Raw genomic sequence first — 17,776 nt, 5'->3', positions numbered from 1 at the left:
CCTTTCTTTGTCAAAACTGGCCATAAAGAAATCATCTGACCTATTTTGAGACAGGTCACAAGACCTCCATTCCAGAGAGGGTCCTGCCCCACACCCAGAAAGAAGGAATGCATGCTCAGGACATTTCCTTATCCATTTTGTCTTTAACCATTTCTAAGACTTTTGTTATACACAGACAATTTTTAAAAGTCTTTTTCTTTTCTTTTTTTATTACTTATTTATTGCTCCTTTTAACATTTGTTTTAGCTTTTGGGGTACATGTGAAGGTTTGTTACATAGATAAACATGTGTAATGGGGCTTTGTTGTACATATTAATTCATCACCCAGGTACTAAGCACAGTACCCAGTAGTTACCTTTTCAGCTCCTCTTCCTTCTCCCACCCTCCCCCATCAAGTAGACCCCAGTGTCAATAGTTTCTTTCTTTGTGTTCATATGTTCTTATCATTTAACCCCACTTATAAGTGTGAACATTCAGTTTTTGGTTTTCTGTCACTGCATTAGTTTGCTAAGAATAATAGCTTGTAGCTCCATTCGTGTTCTTGCAAAAGACCTACTCTTGTTCTTTTATGTGGCTGCATAGTATTCTATGGTGTATATGTATCACATTTTATTTATCCAGCTAGTCACTGATATGCATTTAGGTTGATTCTGTATCTTTGCTGTTGTGAATAGTGCTGCAATGAACATTCACATGTGTGTATCTTTATGGTAGAATGATTTATATTCTTCTGGGCATATACCCAATAATGGGATTGTTGGGTTGAATGATAGTTCTGCTTTCAGCTCTTTGAGGAATCACCGTACTGCTTCCCACAATGGTAGAACGAATTTACACTCCCACCAACAATGTATAAATGTTACCTTTTCTCCACAACCTTGACAGCGTCTATAATTTTTTGACATTTTTGTAATAGCCATTCGGACCAGCGTGAGATGGTACCTGATTGTGGTTTTGATTTGCATTTCTCTAATGATTGGTGATATTGAGGTTTTTTTAATATGTTTTTGGCCTCATGTACATCTTCTTTTGAGAAGTGTCTGTTCATGCACTTTGCCCACTTTTTAATAGATTGGTTTTCTCTTGTCAATTTTTTTACGTTCCTTATAAATTCTGGATATTAGACCTTTGTCAGATGCATAGTTTGCAAATATTTTCTTCTGTTCTGTAGGTTGTCTGTTTACTGTGTTGATATTTTCTTTTACTGTGCAGAGGCTCTTAAGTTTAATAAGATTCCACTTGTCAATTTTTGCTTTTGTTGTGACTGCTTTTTTTGTCTTTGTCTTGAAATCCTTGTTGTTCCTATGTCTGGGATGGAATTGCCTAGGTCATCTTCCAGGTTTTTTAATAGTTTTAGGTTTTACATTTAAGTCTTTAATATATCTTGAGTTGATCTTTGTGTATGGTGTAAAAAAGGGGCTCAGCTTTAATCTTCTGCATATGGCTAGCCGGTTATTCCAGCATCATTTATTAATAGTGTTTTCCCCATTGCTTGTTTTTCTCAGCTTTTTTGAAGATCAGATGGTCATAGAAGTGCAGCTTTATTTCTGGGCTCTCTAGTCTGTTCCATTGGTCTATATGCCTTACACAGACAATTATTGCTTTACTTTGATACTTCTCACAAAGTAGTTTATAATCAGCTACAGTCCAAATTTACTTCTTTAAGGAAATTAGTGAAAAGAACTCTGACAAATACTCTCAAATACAGGTTAATGATAACTTTGAGATCATATCATTGGAATGGGTAAAACCTTCAAGTATTCTAAGTAAAAAACTAATGTGTTCCTAAAGGTTGCCAATCCAAGATCACACAGAACAGGAGTTTATGATATGGGACTGAACTACCAGAATATTAAAATGATTTTTATGATGATCTTTTTGTTTAAAGCATTGATGATTATTTTTATATTCTGTTTTTCAGAGTCAAGAAAGCATTTTTCTTTTAGACTATTTGTAGTTTACAAAAATTGGGTAAAATATACTTTTGTGAGCAAACTGAAACATTTATATTCTTCTCTATCCAATTTCTCCATAATTTGGAAATTATTCAGGATAAATCTTAATTTATGACAATATTATTATTTGCATAAATTCAATTAGTATCTGCTTTTATTTGTAACAGGACAAAATTGGAGATACTGGTTATTTTATCAAGGTTTTGATTGGAATGGCATATTTTCAGATATGGCCAGATTGGCTTGAAAACTTATGGTTAACTTTATATAGCAAATGAAATCCCCTCATAAAGATTGTCCTTATACCTTTCCTTCATGGTTCCTTCACAAGGTTCTTGACCTGATATAAGTAAAGAATGTCACTTCCTGGCATACACAGGAACCTCAAGATATTTTTGAACCTTGAGAAGAGAGGAATTAATCCAATTTGTATTATAAGGATAGTTTAATTACAAATCCTTGGCTTGGCTTCTTAGCCTTGAGGCTTTTAAAAGTCTAATATGAGATTCCTTATAAAGAAGTTCCAAGAAAGCAAACTTAAAAAGAGCTTATATAGCAAGTCACTACTCTTGTTGTACTTTATGCAAATAATCACACCAAGTACAATGAAACTAAAAGTATTTTACATATAAATTTGTTCAATTGTGTTTTGCCTTTGGTAGAATCGGGTATTGGAGGAAAAAATGTGTTTCAAAAGAAAATGATATTTCACCTTGCCCATTGTTTTTGATTTTTTATTATTTTCTCACAATTTAGACAGAATCCTTAATTATTTCCTGACTACAAGTCTCTAAATGAATGCTTTCATTTTTTAAAAAAATCTTTATTAGAATAACTGAAATTAAAACTGCTTTTCCCAGAAGTTCTACAAGCTAAAGCTAGATAACTTAGTATAAACTTTGGGGAAAAAAACATCATTACAGCAACCTTATGTATAACTGTTTACCTGGTCTGGCCTACTCTCAGGACTGATAGACTGGTTCAGTGGCTTATAAGACAACCCACTTATCCAGTTTCTGGACTATAAAATTTCTTGGAAAAATTTCAGACTGGGGAATGTTGGGACTCAGAAAACAATATCCAAATATCAAAGCCTCAGAAGTAGCTTCAGAAGTCAAAGTTTTTCTCTGACCTTTACCTGCCCTCCTCTCTCTCAGTCCCATTCTCCCGCAATGTAAATCATAGAAACTAGAATCCCCCATTCCCAAGGCAAGTCACAGAAACTTAACCTATTTTTCCTAAAGTCAACCCATGAAACCTAAAGATATTGCTCTAACTTTCCTATACCTTTCTTTGCTAAAACAGTCTATAAAGAAATTATCTGGCCTACCTTGCTTGGCTGTAGGTCATAAGACCCCTATGTCAGACTGGGTTCTGCCCCATACTCAGAAAGAAAAAATATATGCTCAGAGAGGGCCAAGAAAAATCTAGGCAGACAGAGCTTTCTGGGTTTTCTCACTCAATCTATCACCATTAGGTTATACACTTTTTGTCCAATCATATTTCTATATAGCTGTTTATACTTTGTTGAACCTAAACATAAAAATGGGCAATTTTCTCTGTATCTTTGGGTCTTCATTTTGAAGGCTTTCATGCCACATAGAACTATGATCAAATACAGCTGTATGCCTTTTTCACCTATTAATCTACCTCTTGTTAGTAAATTTCGGTGAACATGCAGAGGGCAAAAGAAAGATTTTCTTTCTCCATGACACTGGCAAAAACAAAAGTTATTTTGAGAACAGTTTATAAATTAAGAGGTCAGAATAATGGACAAATCTTGAATGTGTATATTAAAATATTAAGAGTTATGTTAGTTGCAGTGTTGAAGAGAGTGTCAGTAATCCAGGACAAATATATAACTGTTTCTTTCAAAAATGAGCATTATTAGAGAGTAGCAGGGGAGAAAGACATGGAATCTGCAGTAAAGTGTAGAACATCTACCTCTAGTCCCAGTAATATATACAGTGTGGGCGGTAAAAATCACCAGTTGAGAGGATTGTAGAAGAAAACCTTTTATAAGGTGAGTCGGGTTTAGAGCAATAAGGTGAAAAGAAATTTCAAGATAAGGTTGAGATTACAGGGAATTTTTGCAAGTGATAGACCATGAATTAGAGTTTCTAGAGTTAAACAGGAGTGGGAGAATGGGATAGGTTAAGGAATACACAGAGTCTTACAAAATTGCAGTGTAGAAGATGAGGGAATACATGAATGTTTCCATTTTGCTTGTGAATTTTGTCTTAGATGACCTAAAACAGTGAGAATTATATGATTAATACCTGTGGAGGCAATGAAGAACCTGATGGACAGGCTATAAGTATTAGGAGTTTTCTTACCAGTGGTGATATGGGCAGAAAACATGAGGGAGGTGAGTCTCTGAGATTGTGTCTAGATCTTTTCTTGACCCTTGTAATAGTGGTGAATGTTCTGTGGGTCATGTAGTTTAGACCAAGTGTATTCATTATCTCTAGATCTCTCTTGTCAGAAAATTAATCTCATTCCCAGTATTGGTTAAATATTTATTCTCTCTGGTGGACGATCCAGAAGACTTCTGGGAAAGCCTGAGTGAATCAGACACAATATTTGGTGTTCTAGTTCTGCTATTTTCTAGGTGGATAAGTTGGCAAGTTACTTAGTGCCTTTGAAATACACTTCCTTAACTACTGAAGAAATGGAAGTAATAATATTTATCTCCCCAGAAATGCTATGAATGGTATTACTTTCTATGGTGTCTGACATATTAGTTGTAAATTCAAATTACATTTCATTTTTGTTCAATCCAGCTGTAGATTGTGGGATTGCCTGTAGGAAGTCCTCAATTTTTTAGCAGTAAATCTGGATGTCTTCAAGGGAAAATTTCAGTGTTCGATGCATTGGACTTATGTCCTTGATCTGAAAGAATTTTGAAAGTGCTGTTGCCCAATAGCCAGTATAAGATACTAGCTCTTATAGCATTCAATTTTGAGCATCACTTCCTAGCAGTGAGCCCTCCAAGAAAACACATCTCCAAGATAAAATGCAAAGAATTAAATATGTGTAATTGTTAAATAACATGCAAAATACAGCTGTGTGATATTTTTGACTTCAGTTTAATGTATATTCATTCCTTAGTATGTTAAATAAATTAATAATTTTTGAGTCAATATTTACTGGATATGTATTACAAATCTGTATTAAGCCATTAAAGCACAAAAATATTAATACTGTGTACTCTCCACCCTTGAAGAATTAATAGTTTGTTTTTCCAGATGAGATTCAACAATAGCTTCAGCCATTTCATGAGATCATTCCTAGAACATGTTCAAAAGGCCATGCTATCACAATATAAAAGTCTGCAATCTCTTACTTTGCAAAGGTAAAAGGATGTGCATTTAAATTGTTCATATATGAGGGCAAAGTGAATAGAATGGCTTGGCCTGTCTCCTCCTTTGTTCTTAAAATGATAATTCTCTTAATGTAGTCTAGGACATTTGTTGGTCTGGGAGAATATATAACCATGCCTAACCACTGAGTGTACTCTTGCCTAAAATCCCAAAGGTGATTTTTTTTTCTTTTATTTTTACACATGCTGATGCTAAGCAACTTTTCCCCATTTTCTTGTGCAGTTGGATTTCAGTACATTGAGTTCTACCACAGTTTCATTCTTAGAGTTAAAACTAAATAAATTACTGAATAAAAGATTTTAAAATATATTTTTATATGAGACATGCAAATGAATTAATACTCACAGAAAAGAATAACATTGACACTGCTATCAAAGAGAAGTCAACTCTTTACATACGTGTATAACCAATACAAATAAGGGCATGTGATCTTGAAGACAGGTACATACTAATGTGTTTTTTCCTGAACTTTTATGAACTGGGTTGCTTTTACTATTTGAACAAGCTTTAACTTGGTTTTTGTGATATTTTAGGTGAAAGAACAGTCTTTCTGAGATGCATGCTGGGTAATTGCTTTTTTAAACGATATGTATTAGGTTGGAACAAAAGTAATTGAGGTTTTTGCCTTGAAAGTTATGACAATAATGCTAGGTTATCCCTACATATTCTAATCCATTGGTTAAAATGACAGTCACATAAAACCAACATTGAATTGTATAAGGCAAATTGCAAACCCTCCAGTTAACACATTTCACTTGATATATCTTTGATTAATCTTAGTATATAGAATTATGTCAATTTATCAGGCAAAACATTGGGTATAGGTTTAAAAGAATAAAACTTCAAGGGCTTTCTAAAAATACAGTACACTTGTTCTTCTTTCTGCTCATTTAAAACATGGGTTTTAATGTAAAATTATATAGAGATAATGTAAATAAAGAGACACTGGAAACAAAAACTAGACAATAAGTGCATCTTGAATTTTCATTTTGAAAAATATGAACTTTTCCTACATTTAACATATTTGTTAAAATGAGCAAACGGACAAGTCTGGACTTCCAGACTTTTAGTTTTCTGTAAGATTTCCTCTGTGTGTGTGTGTGTGTGTGTATTTCAGTGTATCAATAAAATTAAACTTATTGAATTTTTTACTGCGTATTTTATTCTATGCAGCATTTATATCCTTTAATATATCTTAGAGAATATGTGCTGCATATACATTCTCAGTGACTGTGTCTACGTGGAATAAATGTATCTACAAACTTGACTTAAACTTTTGAGAGATGTTAATATCAACGTTTGAACATTTTCACCCATCAATTAAATATATTATATAATAAGGAAACTATTAAATGTATAAACATTTCAGATTGCCAATAAACCCTGTAGGTATCTGTATGTATCATTATCCTATAACTCCTTGCTCCTTTTTTCCCCTGAGTTTGTGTTGGCAGATTTTTATATTAGATCTACTGATTTTTCCATAAGGGCCCCATCTCATTGTATGTTTGACCCAATCCAGTTTGAAGCATAATATGTTTATTTCACTTAATTTACTTTTGCTTCTCACCCTTTCAGTCTCATTACAATCAGCCAATCAGTACAGGTGATGCCATTATTTGTTCTAATACTCCAAATATTGATTCTCTGAGTTCCTCGCTGCTTGCATTCAAAACCTTAGCTTTTTGAGAGAATCAAAACATGTCTCAGAAATGAAAGTGAAGGGGTCTGCTCCTATACTTACCACTCCAATGAATGTTGCACCTTGGATTCCCAGGAAATGCACCAAAAATGATACTGCTCTGATGACTGGAGAAACAACAGGGTTCTTTGTCTTGCAGTAATTAGGTAAAAGACAAGGACACACATAGAGTGGTTTTAAGGAGCAGAGAGTTTAATAAGCAAGAAAGAAGAAAAAAATCTCCCCCGTACAGAGACAGAGAGAGGGGGTTCCAAGCAGGGAGAAAAACCTCGTGTGCAGTGCAAGACAGTCAGTTATACTATGAAGATGGAGGAGGCAGTGTCTGATTTGCATAGAGCCCAGGTAATTGGTTTGACCAGGTGTGCCATTTGTGTAGCCAGTGAAAAAAGTAGTTCTCCCACCCTAGCATTCTGGAGGTGGTCATGACACCTGACACATGTGGTGACAAGAAGAGGGTGGGAACTGCTATTTTGGGTGGACTGGTTTCTAATCTCTGGCATTTCCATATCAATGCTTGCCAGCCTGGCTTTTCAAGTCACTTCTCTGTTAATAAAGAAATGTTTGGGGAGCTGCTTTTATTGAAAGAAAAAAAAAAAAAACTTTACCAAAGACACTTTACCTTTTCTATCTGCCTAAAATAATTTTTTAATAACTCCTCTAATAAAAGTATCTGTGAGACTAATAATTGCATGGGTATTCCATTCATATACTTTAATACACTTGTCATCCAAAACACTAGCACGATGACTAATTAGTAGAAAGGAGAACTTTATTCATGATATTGGTTTGCAAACTGGGAAGAGAAAGTATCTGGGATGGGAGAAATGTGCTCTCTCTTTGAGAAGGGAAGGGGAAGGTTTGGTTTTTATGCCTTAGAAGGTCTACATACCCAATATATTCATACGTATTCAGCAGCTTGCAGAAAAGTTATACGTATTTTTGAGGGGAGTTGAGAGAATGCACAATATATGCACATATATGTAAGGTACATCCCATGTTCACTTTGGGGTGGGGCTTCAGCATTAAAACATGGTGGAATTTGGCTCTTTACTTCAAAAGGTGAACTATAGAACAAAAAGACATTTTGTGTGCAGCCTGCACAAGCTGCTTGAAACTGGCTTAAGTTCTGCAATTACTTATCAGAAAGAAAAGTTTGTAAGGTCAATTATCTGTTGAATCAGAGTTGCAGTTGTCAGGCTTGTAAATCAGAGTTGGGAAAGCTCTAACAGCTTCTGTGGCTAGGGAGCTTAGCAAGTGCTGTTTTTGTTTTGTTTTTGTTTGTTTGTTTTTGTGCCATTGCAATTTAGAAATTTATTTTGCCAGCAGGGCCCTGAACTCTCCATCTATAAGTAAGTTTATTTCTTTAAACTTATGGTCTGTCTTACTTGATATAGGGGTAACTACTGAGGTTTCTCAGATCATACGGTAGGGCTTTTTGTTTGTTTGTGTATGTGTATGGTGTTTTAAAATTTGTTCCCATGTTCTTCATCTCATAGCCACTTATTGTATTTTCCTACAAATACTGTTTATAGGAATTGTTTACAATTATATATAACACAAAATTATGAGGTAATACTCTCAGGAATAATGACTTAATGCATATTAATTTTTTTTTAGTTTCCTGTTTTTCACTACTGTTTTTCAGGATAATATGTCTTTTCCAGACAGCATTTTGTTGTTGAAAATAAAATACTATCACTGAAACAGTAGCTTGTAGCAGCACAACTTGAATCTTTGCCTCGATCTTCATATAGCCTTCTTTCCTGAGTCTCTTTGTGTCAAATCTCTTTCACGCTTTTGTGAGAGATTTTATGTCAAATCTCTCTCACCACTCATTAGAGGTTGCTAGTGCTTCTTCCAGCCAAGAGGTCGAAGGGGTTCTGGAAACTTTGGTGGTGATCATGCAGGTGGTTTTGGTGGGAAATACAGCATTTACCATGGAGGAAACTTTAGTGGTCATGGTGGCTTTGGTGGCAGCCGTGGTGGTTGTGGTGGATATTGTGGCAGTGGGGATGGCTATAATGGATTTGGTAATGATGGAAACGATTTTTGAGGTGGTGGAAGCTACAGTGATTTTGGCAGTTACAACAGTCTTCAAATTTTGGATCCATGAAGGAAGGAAACTTTGGAGGCAGAAGCTGTGGCCTCTATGGTGGTGGAGGCCAATATTTGGCCAAACCATGAAACCAAGGTGCTTATGGTGGTTCTAGTAGCAGTGGTAGCTATGGCAGTTGCAGAAGATTTTAACTAGGAACAAAGCTTAGCAGGAGAGGACAGCCAGAGAAGTGACAGGGAAGCTACAGATTACAACAGATTTGTGAACTCAGCCAAACACCGTGGTGGCAGGGCCTAGCTACTACAAAGAAGATATGTTTTAGACAAATACTCATGCATATGGGCAAAAAACTCAAGGGCTGTATTTGTGAATAATTGTATAACAGGTTATTTTAGTTTCTGTTCTGTGGAAAGTGTAAAGCATTCCAACAAAGGGTTTTAATGTAGATCTTTTTTTTTTTTTAATTGCACCCATGCTATTGATTGCTAAACGTAATAGTCTGATTGTGATGCTGAATAAATATCTTAAAAAAAAAAGAATTAGGGTCCCCCCAAATCCAAAATGATATCATCATGAGATCCTTAACTTAGACACATCTGCAAAGATTATATTTCCAAATGAGGAATTAATAGGTATCTGGGCTTGTTACTGGTGGCAGGTATTCAGCGGCAAATCTGTACTTGTCTGCAGCAACCTCAGTTCTTGCCTCCTCAAAAGAAATAATTCAACTAAGGGGCATAAGGCAGAAAAAGAGACTGAGGCAGCTTTTAGTGCAGAAATGAACATTTATTAAAAAACTTGAGGCCGGGCGCGGTGGCTCAAGCCTGTAATCCCAGCACTTTGGGAGGCCGAGCCGGGTGGATCACGAGGTCAGGAGATCAAGACCATCCTGGCTAACACAGTGAAACCCCGTGTCTACTGAAAAATACAAAAAACTAGCCGGGCGTGGTGGCGAGCGCCTGTAGTCCCAGCTACTCGGGAGGCTGAGGCGGGAGAATGGCGTAAACCCGGGAGGTGGAGCTTGCAGTGAGCTGAGATCCGGCCACTGCACTACAGCCTGGGTGACAGAGCGAGACTCCCTCTCAAAAAAAAAAAAAAAAAAAAAAAAAAAAAAAAAAAAATGAAAGCCGGAACAAAGGAAGGACAGTACATTTGGAAGAGGTCCAAGCGGGCAACTCGAAGGACAACTGTCAGGTTTTGAGGCAAAAGAATAGGGTCTGAAGGCAGGAAGTCTAAGGCCGATTCACGCTGACTTCCTAGAACTAAATCAAAAGGAAAACCCCAGCTTTCTATGCCCAAGTTACAAAGGGATCAGAGGCTGCTCCCTTTGCAACCAGTCCCCCACCAACATTCTGCATCACAGGTGACAAATGGAAAGTACCTCTGATTGGCCCCTTACACAACCAGTCAGACTGGTCGTGGGCCTAGTCTTCATCTGCATAGGGGAATAACTTTGGAACTTCACTCCATCCTCTGACTGGTTGCCCTTTGGTCACCTGCCACTTCTTCATTTACATAGGGTGTATATCAAGTAACCGATGGGAAACCTCTATAGGGTATTTAAAAACCAGAAAATTCTGTAAACAGGGCTCTTGAATTACTTGCTTGAGCCTGCTCCCACTCTGTACAGTGCATTTCATTTCAATAAATCTGTCCTTTTATTGCTTCATTCTTTCATTGCTTTGTTTGTGTGTTTTGTCCAATGATTTGCTCAAAATGCCAAGAACTTGGACAACTTATATTCAAGACTTTCCACTGGTAACAGTTTGACCTTTTGACTTGGGGGTTTATATGCTGACATATTTCCAGAGTCTTGCATCCCTTCTCCCATGGTTCTTCCCTTGGGGTGGGTTGTTCACATGTGTATTGCTAGCCCTTGGGAGGGGAGTATGTGTTTACTGAGTTGTAAACTCTTCCCTTCATTGGTGGAATTCCCCCGAAAGGTCACATGCCAGTTAATCTCTGTCATTTTGCCTCCTAGTGCCCATGTGTGAGCCTGGTGACCCAACTCCTGGGATCTAATCAGAAAGCTAATGATCAATGATTTACAGTTTCTCCCACCTGTAGGGAGACTGCCTTTCCCTGGAGTAGGCTGCAACCAATTATTTTAGAGACAGTTAACAGCTGACTGACCATCACCGGATAGTGGCCTGATATTCCTGGTTGGGAGGTGCCCTCTCCTATCCTGCTTATGTCTGCCTGACTACCTACTACAACAGGCTTATGCTTTAGGCATATTATTTTTTTGGTGGGGACGGGGCACCATTCAATCCACTGCAGGAATATTAAAGCAAACCAGAATATCTCACCCTGAAATATGGCTGAACTAAGGAAGTAAACTTAAAGACTATCTGACCCCACTGCCTACCTTCTCTTTCTCAATGCTTGCAAAGTACAGAATGAGAGCTGTGTTCTGAAGTTTCCTTATTCACCTAGAAACCAGACTCCTCAAAGAGGAACACAATTGCCTTCCTATCTCCTTCCTAAAATCTCATTATCTATCACAGAAAAGAAGACTGAGAAATGTAACCATATCTGGATGTTCTTTTTCACAAGATAATGCCTGCCTCTCAGCCTCATTCAAATTTCACAGCGAATCATTTACAAGTTAATTTCTGTCTCCCAGGTCCATCCATTTTTTCTTAATAATCATTTACTTCTCCTCAAAAGAACTGTCTACATTGCCAATTTCCCCACCTCTCCTAAGAAGATATATATGCTTCCTTATCCCATTGGGTCATTGGGTAATCACTCTCCTGCAATTTCCTCATTCTATTCTAAAATAAATGTTGTATGTCTTTTCTTCTATTACTCTGTCTTTCATCAGTTGGTTTCAGTGAAACTATGAGGGTGAAAGGGAAGTTTTCCCTTGGCCCTTATAGTATTCTAATTTTCTTTCTGAAATATTAATAGAAAATCTAGAGTTAAAGGAGAAACCAGGTTAAAATTTTGAGCTATGGTGTTCCAAATAGATGTGAGAGAAAAAACACTGATTGTTTTTTATAGATAGTATACAAATATAAAACAAAACAAACCAAAACAACTGGATTCCAGCTGTCCTAGAAGACACCCATAGTCAGGAAAAAGATGAATATCTTTTTCACTGATTCAATTTAGTCCGCTAGTTTCTAGTTCCTTCCTTCCTTCCTTCTTTTCTCTCTCTGTTCTTCCTTCCTTCTCTCTCTCCTCTCCCTCATAACATCTCCTTGTTTCTTTCTGCTGCCTTGCTGATTTACTCCATTTCTCTCCCTCTTTCATTCTTCTTTTTAACCTTATACAAGCGGCATTCTGTGATGTATCCCTAGTGTCCCATATTAAGTACAATGAAGCCCATTTATGCGCTTCTCTATTCTGTATTAATTATATGCCCATAGTGCACTCATTCTCCTAGATCTTCAATGTTATATTCCTTCCTACAATCTTTAAGTCTTGCAATATTAATTTCTCTTTACTGTTTTTCAACCTTATCTTCCTTAATAGACATTTTTCTACCCTTTTTCTAGTCTTGCCCATCTTAAAAGTGGATTCCACAGTCAGAAATTTCTGTTTTCCTTTAGAAATAACATTCTTAAAAATAGTTTACACATCATTTTTCTAATTCTATACCTCCTAATCATGCAGCATTTTATTGCAGTTTGAGTTATTATTTTCTCTACTCTGTAAAACAACAATTACTAAAGTCACCATCAATATGTTACTTAATCCAATAAGTATTTTCCAGTCATCATCTTACTGAATGTCATGACATCATCAAAAAGTTTTAGTCAATATTTTTTAAACACTCATCCCTCAGTTTCCATGGTACTACGATAAACAAACTGATGCTATTTCTCTAATTTTATTGTATTCACCTTTGCTGTCCTTTCCCCTTCTCCTAACTGATGAAATATTGGAATTCATCTAGGCTTGGTACTAGGTACTCTACTCTTTGTCCTATGTTCTCCTTATAAGCAATGCTTTCAACTCTTTTGGGCTTGTATGTTGTTTTTACACCAAGTATGATATCAATTGTTTTCATCTTAGTCTCCTACACTCTGTATATAAAACTTTTATCTTTTAATCTCTACTGGAACATTGAGTTCATGATATTTTCCACATCTTTTTTTCATTTTCTATCTTCTTCCATTGCAGTAAATGGCACTGCCATTTACCCAGTTATTCATACCAGAAGCATTAGAGTCATGTTTGAAATCTTCCTTTCACTGATGACATTTAGCTAACTACCAAGTCTTGCCATTTCTTATTCTGAAATATATTCTAGGACCATTCAAATTACTCCACTACTCATGACAATGGAGCTTTGCCCCAGCTATTATCTCCTCTTACCAGCATGCTGCGATTGCTTAGTAAAAGCTCTCTCAAGCACTTTTACACTATAAAAATAACTTTTTAATCATATATGCTGGATTTGTCATTTCTAGGCTCAAATACTTTGGTTACTTTTTCTTTCTTTAGCATAAATTTAAAAATCCCTAACATGACCTGTAAGGTCCTGCATAGTGCTGAGGTTTAACAGCCTTTTTTTTTTTTAAGCATCATCTCACCTTTCTACCCCTTTGTTTAGTATATGTTTTTGTTCTCTCTGGTACATTGTTTCACCATTCCCTCTTTTGCAGTTAACATTCCCTTTATCTCATTCCTGTCTTAAATGTCCACATTAAAAAGCTATCTCTGAACATCTTTTGCCCCACTTTTTTTCACACCTACCTAGCCTAGCTTATTCTTTTTTATATACTCTTGTAGCATCTTATATGTTACAGTCATAGCTTATATGATTTGGATGTTTTGTCCTCTCCAAATCTTATATAAAAACATGACCTCCAATGTTGGAGGTGGGCCTAGTGTGAAGTGTCTGAGTCACGGAGGCAAATCCCGTATAAATGTCTTGGTGCTGCTCTCACGATACCGATGAGTTCTCACTCTTAGTCTGCACAAGATCTGGTTGTTTAAAAGAATTTGGCACTTCCTCCTTCTTTCTTGCCTCCCTTGCTTGCCATGTGATATGCAGGCTTTCCTTTGCCTTCTGCTATGATTATAAACTTCATGAGGCTCTTACCAGAAGCAGATGCCAGCAATATCCTTCATGTACAACCGACAGAACCATGAGCCAAAATAAAAACCTCTTCTCTTTATAAGCTATGCAACCTCAGGTATCTCTTTATAGCAACACAAAAAGGGAGTCACAAAATAACTCTTATGAAAATTATTAGGTGATTATTTATTTAATGCTGTGTTCTATACTACATCATAACTTAGTAAAGAACAAGATCACACTTGTGTAGCTCACTCCTATGTACCCAGAGCCTAAATAGTGCTTAGCATTTGTTCCTCATTCACCATATATTTATTTATAGTCCCTCTTTCAAAATCATCAGGTACAAATAATATTTTCTCAACAAATATTGACAAAATTATGTTTATCTAAATGAATGCATAAATTCAAATAATACTATACCAACAACTGAAACCCCTAATAAATTTGAGACTCAGTTTGTGTCATTCTAGAGTTTACACTTTAAATGAAATGTAAATATGCACAGAATATATTTGGGAATCAATTACACCACAATAAACCAACGAGTGAAATATACAATGCAAACTATATTCCTTTATTACTTAGGGTTTTTCAGAAAAAACAAACGATTAGGAAATGTATAACAACATTTACTGAAAGGAAGTGGCTCACATGATGATGAAGGAGGCTGAGAAGTTCCACGATCTGCCATCTGCAAGCTGAAGGAACAGGAAGTTCTGTAGTATAATTCAAAGGCCTGAGAGCTAGAAGGTCAATGGTCGATTTCATCCAGTCTGAGTCTGATGTCCTGAGAACCAAGGTTGCTTTGTCAGAAGAAAGTTAATATCCCAGCTCAAGCAGTCAGCAGAGAGGAGAGAATTCAACCTTCCTCTACACATTTGTTTTATTTGGCCCCTCAGGGATTAGATAATGTCCACCCACACTGGGGAGGGCTATTTACTTTACTCAGTCCATCAATTGAATGTTAATCTCTTCGAGAAACACCCTTATAGACACATTTAGAAATAATGTTTAACCAACTGTCTAGACTTCGGCAACCCAATGAAGTTGATACATAAAATTAAGCATCATATATATCTATGATGAAATGAGAAGAGTAACCATTTCTTGCAACTCAGCTCACTCCAAGAAACTTACCACATGACACAAACAAACAACCAATCTATAAAAGATAATTTATATGTATTTTTTCAGATTTTGACTCCACAGTAGGCCAGTTTTATATGTTGATAACACTGCTAAATTTTGCATCTGCTTATGTAAGGTTCTCTGTACCTTTTTATACACATAACATTTATTACTCTTAGGCACACAAATAATATCATAGCAATAATAGTAGGCTCATTCAACTGGTTAGTACATTACACTGAAAAATCTATACACGAAGATTTGACCCCTTAAGCAAATCAGGTGGAGCCACTTTAATTCATCACCACAAACTGAGTATCTAAAATGGTTCAGTTTATTTTAGAATTCATGCCAGAGGTAACAACAGAGACTTGTGGCTCCAGCAACATAATTTTTCTTTAATGCAATTATTATACAACACAGGATTCAGAAGTGAGCAAGGACAAATTATCAGTGAAAACCCACTATAAGTATGCATAATATCTCAAGATGAAAATTATTTTAAGCAGATAGTTTGATGTAGAAAATGATATTATAAGAATACTGCTCTTAAGAAGTATATGGGATTCAAAATATGCCAAATTTGCCAGTGATTAAAAGGATATTTTTAGTAGTAATTAGAGACCAGGTAATTCCCAACTCAATTAATTAATAGTTTAAAAAAATCCATGAGTAATTCTACCTCATAGTTGAAATTACTGACTGTGAATAAGCAAGATGTGTGCAAGTGTGTATGTGTGCATGGGAGCGTTATTTGACTAATTCAAATACAACTCTGAAAATAGCATATAAGGAGTTAGCTCACATGATTATGGTGGCTGAGAAGTCCCATTAACTGCTCTAAAGAGCGATTCAATTCAATCAGTTGAGATAATTTCATATAGTACACAAAATGAAAGATAACCTTTGAAACATTTCTGTACACACAAATATACATTATTTTGACTTTATTCCTTACAGGGAGCTACACTTCCAATATGGTCATCAATAGCTATAGTCCACAGGTAGATGTTCAGGGTTCAATTCAAATCAGAAAAATAAATAAAATTAAAAATTAGTTTCTTAGTCTCACTAGTCACATTTCAAGTACTCAATAGCTACATGTGACTAGAAGCTATAGTATCAGACAATGCCTTTACAAAACGTTTCCATTTTCACTGAAGTTTCTGTTAGACAGTACTGCTCCAGAGATGATCTATGCAGGACAGTTGCATCAATTACACCTAATTCTCAGTCTTTTTATATCAACAACTTTGATTTATATAAAGTTCTTGGGGCCTTGACAAGATTCCACAAAGTAGAAGACTACACATGTAGTTTGTATGTTTTCCTACACACATTTAAACACAACGTAATAATATAGGAAAACAACAATTTACATTCCCCAAATGATGTCATTTTCACCTAGTAATAGATTTTAAGCTATAAATTAAAAGTCAGTTTCTGAAAAAGCAGTGCCTGTGATTTATTTTGAATTTATCATCCTTCCAAGTTTCATACTTTTTTTGATTCTTGAAATCATTTTTAAAAAGCAACCTTTTCATCTAATTTTTCTTATTAATTTTCAGCAAGGAAATGCTGAAGTTTGAATTCTTAAGGTTTCACTACTTGTTGTTATATTCTTTATCTGCTTAATGCATGCAATGCTGGAACAGCTTTGGACTTATAGCTCACCTACCATAAAGTTTTATGTATTTGACTAATTTTTGTTCAATTATTATCCAAGATATACAAGGGGTTATACTAAAGGAACTTAAAATATTAGAAACAGCATAGATACATTGATGTACTTCATAACATGTTTGTGGTCATTCTAAAGTGTAACACTCCTAAAACAGTGGCAACACTCAATAAATGAGGCAACACACAATATAAAGGAATGAATAGATTACAGAGTTTTGACTCTACAGTTAATAGACTAATTTCATATTTTTAAATATATTGCTAAAGCAATGGAAGAATACATATATATTTTTCAGGAGTCTGACAGATTTTTGAAAAAGAAAAAGGGAAATAATTAATATGAAATGCATAAGGCAGAGACCTACCTGATTTTACTCCTAGAAAATATACTAAGAAGCTAATGTAAGAAAAGAGACCTATGATACAGGTATTTACAGTAATACTTTTAAGAGCAAAAATATGAAAGTAATTTAAACCTGCAAAAATATTAGTTAATAGTATCTCAAACGAATAAGATCAGTAATATTATTAACAATCTATGGAAATTCAGAAATGTATTTATGAAGAGATTAGATAACAAAACTTTCCATGTAACTGCAATATATGAACTTAAGTATAAACGGAGTTTTTGGCTTGATTGGCTAACGTAATAACAACACTGTTCAAGAGATACCTGCATCTTAATTAGAATTAGTCCCTAACAACCAGGGACTTGTGATTTTGAAATGTATTCTTAATGTTCTGTGCTCTGCTTAAAAAAGTCATGACAAATGTCCAAATCACAAGAAAGCACTGGGATTTAGACTTTAACAACGGTTCTTAATGCTTGCTCAC

Source organism: Theropithecus gelada, chromosome 11 (genome assembly GCF_003255815.1).
Source record: "Theropithecus gelada isolate Dixy chromosome 11, Tgel_1.0, whole genome shotgun sequence".
In the NCBI taxonomy this organism is placed as follows: Eukaryota; Metazoa; Chordata; class Mammalia; order Primates; family Cercopithecidae; genus Theropithecus; species Theropithecus gelada.
Note: the sequence above shows the minus strand (reverse complement) of the source record.